Source organism: Phascolarctos cinereus, unplaced genomic scaffold, assembly GCF_003287225.1.
Source record: "Phascolarctos cinereus isolate Bilbo 61053 unplaced genomic scaffold, phaCin_HiC Scaffold_9;HRSCAF=440, whole genome shotgun sequence".
Classification (NCBI taxonomy): Eukaryota; Metazoa; Chordata; class Mammalia; order Diprotodontia; family Phascolarctidae; genus Phascolarctos; species Phascolarctos cinereus.
In genome coordinates this window covers 223746620-223756752 of record NW_027556402.1, presented here as the reverse complement: position 1 = coordinate 223756752, position 10133 = coordinate 223746620, and positions in this window count along the sequence as shown.

Sequence of the window (10133 nt, the reverse complement as noted above, 5' to 3'; positions counted from 1 at the left end):
CTTTTTTTTATTTGAGTCTTCTTGTACAAAATGAGTACTATGGAAATGTTTTACATAATTGCACATGTATAACCTATATCTGATTGCTTACCATGTCAGGGAGGGAGGAGGAAAGCAAAGGAGGGAGGGAGGTAAGAAAGGATAGAATTTAGTACTCAAAACTTTAAATAAAAATGTTAAAAGAAAAAGAAGAGGTTGGAGGCCACTTCCAGCTCTAAGTTCGTAATCCTATGTTCCAATATGGCCATTGAATTTTCTAAAAAGTATTCTAGTACCTTTAAAATAAAGATTATGAGTCTTTAAAAACAAGTTGTCTAAGTCTTCATGACCCCATTTTTGGTTTTTTTAGCAGAGATACTGGAGGGTTTTTCCATTTTCTTCTCCAGATCATTTTACAGATGGGGAACTAAGGCAAACAAGGTTAGGTGACTTGCCCAGGGTCACACAGCTAGTAGTGTCTGAGGCCAGATTTGAACTCAGGAAGATGAGTCTTCCTAACTTCATGCCTGGTACTCGAACCACTGAGCAACCTAGCTGCCCCCGAGGAAAAAAAGAGTAATTCAGTATTTTCACTACTTCAAAGGATTGTTACATAGAACAAATAGGATGATAGATTTTAAAGAATTTGTTACAGGAGTACACTGAATGTGTCAGCGCCCATAATCTCAGAAGCCTCAGTTGTCACAGGGAGATGGGAACAGTAAAGAATATCATTCTTCTCCAGGCTGCACTTCTGAGTCTCCTAGACTTTCTTTATGATGCCCCAGAAATCTCTTCACCCTGAAAGTTCACTCCAATCTTAGACTTTAAATATTGGCAGTACCCTCCACTCCACCCCTGTGGTGCCTCCCTCTGAACAGCCAGTTCCTTTCAGAACCTCTGTTTTAGGAAAGCCAGCTATGTCTTCATTGCTCTCCAGGTTCACTCTTGAACTTTCTGGAGCCCTGACAGTTCATCTCTTCCGCCTAAACCTTCCAGTTCTTTTTTGAATGCCATCCTCCTCCTTCAGGATATAAATTCCTTGAAGGCTGAGATTACCTTTCTTTCTGTTTATATTTGGGCAAAGTATCTGGCAAATGTTGAGTGCGTAATAAATGTTTGGTTCTGGAGGAAAAAAGTGAGGCTGGTGACCTTGCTGGTGACCTCCTTCACTTAAAGCCAATTCACATCATGGCATCGCCTCCCTGATGTCACATCCCCTTCGAGAAGGAAGGGCAAACAATAAGCTGACTTGACCTGACCCTTAGACTTCACAGAAGACTTTCCCCCCAGAGGCTTACCCAACTATATAGATGGAGCTGCAGTTTACCGTGTGGTGGAGACTGAAGCCAGAAAAATACAGCTCCAATTCAGTGGTTATACAAACACCTCTAGTAATTAGACATTCTTCATTAGATTCTCTGAAGATTTCTTTTCAAGTCACACCTAATTAACCCATCAGGCCTAAGAATATAAAACAACTAAGTGACTGCTAATTACTAGTTGGGTCGTAAACACCCTCAGGTTCAGCTGCCTTTTAAAATTGCAAGAAATCTAAGTAGGCAAGCTGCAAAGGCCAGCATGGAACATCTGGAGGGAAAGGGAAGGAGCATGGGGTAATGAGGGAAATGAAATAAGAGCTGAAGGAGGAGGTATCTGGACAAGTCACCTCCCCTCTCAGGACTTCAGTTTATCCATCTGCGAAATGAAGGATTAGACTAAGTGATCTCTATGGCCTTAGTCTGAAATCACTGATAAAGAATTGTCTGCATTGTCCTTATATCTAAGTGACATCACTCAGGGTATATAGCTCCTAATCAATCAATGACCTATTGTGTCACAATGACAAGAATGTTGGCTATGGTCAAAAGATGGGTTCAGATCCAGATTTTGATGACCTTGTTAAGGTCACAGCTTCTCAGGGCCTCAGTTAACTTTATTAGTAAAGTGAAGATTTTGGACCAATTGGCTTTTTTTTAAAGTCTTTCTGGCTCTAGATCTGATTCTAGTATGAGAGTTCAGATGAGAAAGAGATTGTATCCACTTAGAGTGATGGGATTTGAATGTGATCTTAAGGAAAGGATAAGGTTTCAATAGGAAGCCTAAAAATGGAAGACACTCCAAGTAGAAGACCTACTATGAGTCAATGGATAGAGGTAGGGAAGTACAGGCTGACAACCCTGGTTCAGAAAAAAAAGAGCTTGAGAAAGGAGAGATATGAAAGTCTATAATTACAGGATGCAAATAAAGAGAGGCTGAACTTTCCTGCTGAACACATCAGGGAGGATATTGGCCTATTTCAACCACAGACATTAAATCCTGATTGCTCTCTACTCTCTACAAATGAGTTTTATTTCACAGTACTTATGAAGCTAAACAGTGGTTTTAAAACCAGCCTGGAAAGACACTGAGGAAATACTAAATAATTTCCAGCAGGGGGCAGTATTACAGAAACAATGCCACTGCTACTTAGTCTTTGCTGATGAATCCTATACCCCAAAGATTCCAAAACCCAGGCAGACGTCTGATGAAAATCATTATGTTTCAAGAAATGAAAGGCAGAAAATGCATAAGGCTATAACATGATTTTCCAATAATATAAACTTTCAAGGGTTTTTTCCCCTTCTTTTCTGGATATGATGGAATTTATTAGAAATAGAGGCTTAGGGAGAAAGCATTCTCAGCAGGCACACTGAAATTTGGGAAGAAAATTCCTTTTTCAAAAGAAAATACAGAATACTATTTCTTTTGTCTTTTCGAGCAGGGATGCAAGTCCCATCAGTCATGGGATCCCAAGGAAAATCATATTGATGTTAGAATAAATCTGCACATTCAAAACAATAAACTGTGTTATTGGAGTTAAAGAACTTAGGTTTAAATATCAACTCAGCCACTTAAAAGATGAGAATATGAACAGAGGACCTTGGTCCCAATCTCTACTCTATTACTTGCAAGCTGGATGACACTGGGCACCTCACTTCACCAGTTTGGGTTTGTGTTTCCTCATCTGTAAGATGAGAAGGCTTCTAAGGTCCCTTCCATCTCTTAACTAACTATATGACATAATGGCATAATTGAAGTTTTGTAAATGGAAGAGAAGGCTGAGTGCGTTTACATGGAATCAAAGGAAGCATAGAATTGGAGCTGGACAGTGCCAGGGAGATCATCTAACTCGTGCCTTCATTTTACAGGTGAGGAAATGCAGGGCAAGAGAGGTGAAGTCACTTGCTCAAGGTCACACAGATAAGAAGCAGAATTTGAATCCAGGTTCTCTGATTGTTTTCTGTGTACAGTCAGCAAACTTTTTATTGTGCTGTGTTTAAAACATTACTTCTAGGAAAGGATCTGGGTGGTGATAGCTGGACAAGGGCTTTACATGACCACTTCCATTAAGTGTGAAGTTCTAGAATTCATACTGGTTTTAGTATGCTTAGACTAGGGTCAGAGGCCACTTAGCATGTGCTTAACCTGTGGTAAACTGGCATTTTTTTTAAGAAGGAGAAGAAAATAAAGTTCTACTTTCACAAGAAATCTTCCCTGAAATCGCTCATGGACATTTGCTCTTTAGACATTCATGGACAACCTTGGACATTCGTGGACAGTCATGCTTATTGAGAGTCATATATGATCTGCTAAAACTCTAGGAAAGGAATTAAAAATCATGACAGGATATTCACAGAAGACATTGGCACAATAGAAATGTTTAAGCACAGACTGGGTGACCATATATTGGATGGTGATTTTTGAAGATGAGATTCCTTCAGGTTGAACTACATGACCTTTGGATTGATATACCCCTTATGGTTGGTCATTTCTAACTCTAATATTCTATAAGTACCCCCCCACCCCATCAAAAATACCATTAAAATACTGGGCAAATTTTCACTATTTATAAGGAATGGTTTTGTATAAGAGTGGCCTACTCTTATACCAAAATGTGGGGACATCTCACCAGCAAGATACAATATGTTTCTAATTGCCAGGTAAGTATCAAGGGTCTGTAATTTCCTTGGGAAGTTCTTTCCATCAAGTTGGATTAAAGATGGTCTATAATTTATTGTCTTAGATAGTTGGCTAAGCCTCAGAGTATTTAAATGATTTGCCCAGAGTAATACAGTTATCACATATCAGAGATGGTATTTAAACTACAATGTTCCTGACTCCAAGTTCAGTGCTCTCTTCACTTCAGCATAAAACCCCTAGTCATCTCAAATCAAGAAATACATGAGGAAACTTGACAAAACTATGGAGAAAGGGACTCACAGCTAGGGGAAGGATATGGCTTTGATAATAGGATAAATTTTTAAAGTCCTCTTCAATCTGGAAAGATGAAGGGTAAGAAGGATTATGATCACACAGAATATGAAGAGGGTTAATAAATACAGATTTGCTTAGTAAATCCCAAAACAGTAGAATAAATGTACTGCCTTGTCATTGGAAGAAGGTTGTTTGAAAGTTAAACACACAGCAAGAAGTGAACTTGTAGAATCTAATACTTCATGAAAGTATCCTAGGCAAAACAAGGCATATCTAGGTAACTAGGGCTAACAGCTGTGCTCTGACAACCAAATCTCTGAGCTTGCCAAAAGATAAAATTGCTGATAAAACAGAGAGGAAAATGGCATAATTCTTAAGTAGCATAGAATTTAAAAACATAGGGAGATAGACAAGCTAAAGGAAAGAAAATGGCAGAGAAGGTAAATTGACGATCAGGGCAGAAAGACTCACTAAAAGTTTGCCGTACCCTTGTCTACAATCCACTAGCTATGAACAGGTTGGGAAGAATGGCCATGAGTACTGTAGTGTTTGGCCGAAGAATAGCTTGGGAGAGAGAATGAGTTGCTTTTGCCTGTAACAGAACTTTGAGCTGAAAAATGTTGGTACTGTGACCTGGTGCCTGCATTTTACCACTAACTTTCCCATGATCCTCCTGGAGACCATGGCTAGATTAGCATTTAGGAACAGTGTTTTATTACATAACCCCTATTTGGTCTTCCCCAGAAGGAATGGCCAATGGAACTGAGGGGTCTGGACTTGTTTCTAGAATTCCTGAGTTCCAAGTATGCCAATACATTAACTGCGGTCAGCCAGAGTGAGTATTTAAATGTATATCTTCCTTCCTTCCTTCCTTCCTTCCTTCCTTCCTTCCTTCCTTCCTTCCTTCCTTCCTTCCTTCCTTCCTTCCTTCCTTCCTTCCTTCCTTTCTTCCTTCCTTCCTTTCTATTCTATGCCTAAGACAAAAAAAAACACTAAATAGGGTTAAGCATATCTGTCAGTTTGCTTGTTCGGCAGATGTCACCATGGAGCGGTCATACGAGGAGACCTCAGTGAACTACAACAAATTTGAAGATGAGGCAGGATTTCCTAGTGGTACAGAGACTCTGAATGATTCTGATTGAGTAAATTCATACTCACTATATACCTCAAGCTAATAGCCTGTGTGTGGCCACTGAGAGAAATGCTATTGGAGGATAAGAGGTCTCTAGAACTTAGAAAAGGAGAGCTTGGTCCTTCCTTGAATTTCTCTTTGGTGTTAGGTAAAATGCAGAAGAGGCATGATGAGCTTAGTACTTGCCGCTCCCAAGCTCATAATGTTCTTTTGGTGACTAGGATCAGGTTGGTGGCTAGCACCTCCATCTGGTGGTTAAATTTTTTGTTTGTTTTTTGACAGTAATGAAAATAAGACGCAAAGTGAAACAAACACAATTATATATTTGCTATTCATGGTTCCATATGCACACTTACCCCTAGTGTAACATCTTTCTGAGCAGAAACTACTCACGTAGATACACACCCATTTATCAATAAATGGATCATAGAGTTCTATTGGGCTGAGAGTTTCTGCCTTAAATAAAATTATGGACTGGATTTAACATAGACTGGACCCATTATGGCACTTCAAATATCCTTATGACCTGCTGTAAAAATGAACCGCACAAATTTTAGTCATGCTTAGCTAAGCTGTAACAAGAAAATTTCTTGTAAGAAGTTAAATCTGCATGAAACTGATTTCTTATGCGTTTTATATAGTTTTTATAGGAAACTTTATGAAGAAAAGTTGTTTTCATATAATTATAAACTATGTGGCTAAAAGGTGTGAAACACCTAGCATGGGAGCCACAACCCTTCTGAGTTTGGCCTGAACCAGATTAAAATGTAAATGAGAAATATTTAACACAATAATTTTAAAAATACAATAAAATATATAATATTATATTTAAAAAACACTAAATCTATATGTTGCCAGCAGGAATACTTATGTATGGTTTCATGGCCATTCTTTCTACTTGAGTTTGACACCACTGATATAGGTCAGGGGTGGGAAATCTGTGGCCTTCTAGGTCCTTGGGTGTGACCTTTTGATTGAGTCCAAGTTTCACAAAACAAATCCTTCTATTAAGAGGACTTTTTTCTTTGAAGTTTAGATTCCATGAAAGGGCCACACTTGAGGACCTAGAGGGCCACACATGGCCTTGAAGTGGCAGGTTCCCCACCCCTGGTGTAGATGATCATCTACTCAAGCACTCTCATTTTGCAGATTAAAAAACAAACAAACAAACAAAAACAACAAAACTAACATTTAGAAAGTTGGAATAACTTGCCTGAGGCCACATAATTAGTTAGTGGCAGAACTGGGATTAGAACCAAGAACACCCAGATCTCATTATCTGATGAGGGAGGTCAACAAAAGTGAAGTAATTTGCCCCAAACCCACAAAGATTATTCCAGGAGAAGACAACATCTGGAAGGTTCTATTTAGAAGAGGAGAGGCTTTGAATATGTGTTCAACTGTGTACCTCTCATATGAGGAGAAGTTTCATCAAGTTTTAAAAAAATTTATTTTAGTTTTGATTTATGGAATAAAACAAAAATTTTCATAACATAGTATAATAAAAAAAGATGATTGCACAAGAAACTGCAAATCTACTAAGAACAACTTGCTATTCCTTTCAAATCTACAATGAAATTATCATATTTTTTTTTCTTCTCTCTCCCCTTACAGAGATGGCTACCGTTAGACACACACACACACACACACACACACACACACACACATACACACACTATAGATAGTGTGTGTGTGTGTGTATAAGAGTGTGTGTGTGTGTGTGTGTGTGTGTGTGTGTGTGTGAGAGAGAGAGAGAGAGAGTGTGTATAATTATAATTATTCTGTTACCTACTTCTATTTATCAGTTGTTTCTCTGGATACAGATACTGTCTTTCTTCATATGTCCTTTATAGTTAATTTGGGTATTTATAAAAGATAAAATAATATACACATACACACATATATGTATATATGTGTATATATACATATATGTCTATTTATGTGTATATATATATATATATATATATATATATATATATACACACATATAAGTTTCATCAAGTTTTAAGAGTTTTATAAGGAAGTGATTATACTTGTGGGCTGAGAATTCACTAGAAGTCTTTACTAAGGTATTAAAGGGGTTTCTGTCTGCATCCCGGGAAGAGCTTAACAAAATAAAGAATCTTACTTACAGCAATACTGAATGAATATTTATCCTGTTTACCACAGAGTAATTGAAAAGAAAATGTATGCAGATTATAGCATTATACCTTTCTAGTCTTCCTACACATTACATCTCCTCCCACACATACCTTTCAATCCAGTAACATTGGCCTCCTTGTTGTTCCTTGACTATGACCTTTAATCTCCCAATTCGGATAATTTCCACTGGCTGTCTCCATGCCCTGAACACTCTCCCTCTTCATCTCCTCTTTCTAGCCTCCCTGGCTTCTTTCAAGTCTCAGCTAAAGTTTCACCATCTTGTAAGAAGGCTTTCCTCTCCTTCAATACCACACAGACTTCTCTATTCAATTTATTCTGTATTTGTCTTGTTTCCTACATAGTAATTTGTATTTTGTCTCCACCATGAAATTATGAGCTCCTTGAGGTCAATGGCTATATTTAACCTTTCTTTGTATCACTTGTGTTTAACAAAATGTCTAACACACAGTAGATGTTTAAAAAGAACTAGTTAACTGAGTTCCTGATTGACAGACACTACATACATTTGAGTATCATCTGTAATTGATTCAAAATGAATAACTATATGATTTTGTCTATTTCAATAAGTATTGACATCCTCAAATCCACCTTCTTACAAGGTATCAAAAGATTAAAGTTTAAGCTAAAAATGATAGGACAAAAAGAGACAATTCTGGATGTCACTCAGTGCTCTCTTTCATTTTTATCTCAGTTGATCCACCCACAGAAATGGGTTTATTACTTTGCCTTCCTCAGACTATATTGTAGAACATGTTCATAAAAGCTGGGAGACCCTCAAGGGAAAGAGTTTCACTTGTCTTGTAATAATTCAAAGAAAACACAGTTTACTCCTGCATTGACACTTATTACAGATTTCTGCTAAAAAAACCCAAAAAACCAAAATCATCAACTTCTACAAGGATTGAATCAGTAGATTCAGACACCATAAGAACTTAAATTTAACTCTTTGAAGATGTGTCCAAACTTCAAAGTAAAGTCCATCTTAAAGCTTGCTCAACTTCCAAGCATCCTTTGCCCTTGAGCTCAAACCTTGGGCTAATTGAAAAAGAGTTATTATACAAATGGTCCAAATTGAGAAAGTAAAGGGTTGAGGTTTTTCAATTGAGCTGAATGGGTGGCTCACGGACCAGATACTCCACTCCATCATTAAATCAGTACGTGAAGAAACACAATGCAAAGCTACATGGTGTAGTAGAAAGAGCTTGAAGTCAGCAGATGTAGTTTCAATGTCCAGCCCCTATACAGTTTAGCTATGTGACCTTGGGCAAGTCATTTTATATCTGCATCTGTGACACAGTAATGAGACATCGGTACACATCTAACGATTTCTAGTTGTGTAGGGCAATGCAGGTACAATTGATAATGTCAGGAGTTGGTATTTGTGACCTCTCTTCAAGGTTAGATTTAACATTATGTTACTCAAGCAAGGCTAGAGGAGGTAGGACTATGTGAGGGTAAGAAAACATTTATCATTTTCACCACACCCATTTCCATACAACAACAACATGAAAAACACCATTACTCAGCTTATTACTTTGTCTGACTAAATGTACATTCATCTCCATAATGATACTAAATTTGGTTATGTTTCTAACCTGACATGTTTCTCTTTGCCAATTTAGGAGATGTGACACAGTAAATTGCAGACAAACTATGTTTACTTCCAACTCCCTACCACTGCCACAAAAATTTCATTCTAAATCAGTTTCCTGAACACACTTAGATCAAAATATCAATAGAGAAAGTAAACACAAAGTGCTTTTAATAGTTCTCTTGCATAGCTATTGGCAGAAATTAAGTAAATGGAAAGTTTGGGATTCATCATTTTAGAGAGGAGTCATATATGGAAGGGATCTTTGAGGTTATCTAATCTAATTTTATCCCTTTGTTTGGCAGTTGAGGAAACTGAGGCCCCAAAATGTTAAATTACTTGTTTGAGTCTAGGTCACATGACAAACAAGCTAGATTACTAGACATTTTCTCTGGCCTCATGACGTTTCAGACCTCTCAAAAATAGTAATTACATACTAAATATAAAGCAATTCCAGATGTTTCTATGATATAGGATACCAAAAACCCTAAGGAGGTACAATCCAAGAAACTAACCGAGGAGGAAGCTAATCCCCTAACTCCTAATTCAGCAACTCCTCCCCAAGAGCCAAACTTTCTCTGGCAAAACTGCACAATCCTAAACCCATGTACTTGCAGTGGAACTCAACTCCACCCCTGTATCATATTCCCTCCTTTCATTTCTATGGAAAATCAAAAAGGCAGAAGCTTGCTCAAGCTGGGGAAACAATATGATAGCACTCTGTCCTGTAACATTTCTTAATCAGAAAACTAAAGACCAAAAGATACTGAGGCAGGACAGCTTTGCATGGCACTCTGCTAAGCCTGAAAGAAAGAGCCCATCCTCCAATTGAGGCCAATTCTGTACCACAAGTGGGTTGGGACAGACCTTGAGGCTGATGACATTTAAATTGGCCAGCATGGGATGAAGTTGAGCTTTCAAGTCCATTCCCAAGGAAAACCATCACCAATAAGGAAGGAGTCAGAAAGTGATTAATAGGGATATATTTTAAAAAAGCTTACAAAAAGACCA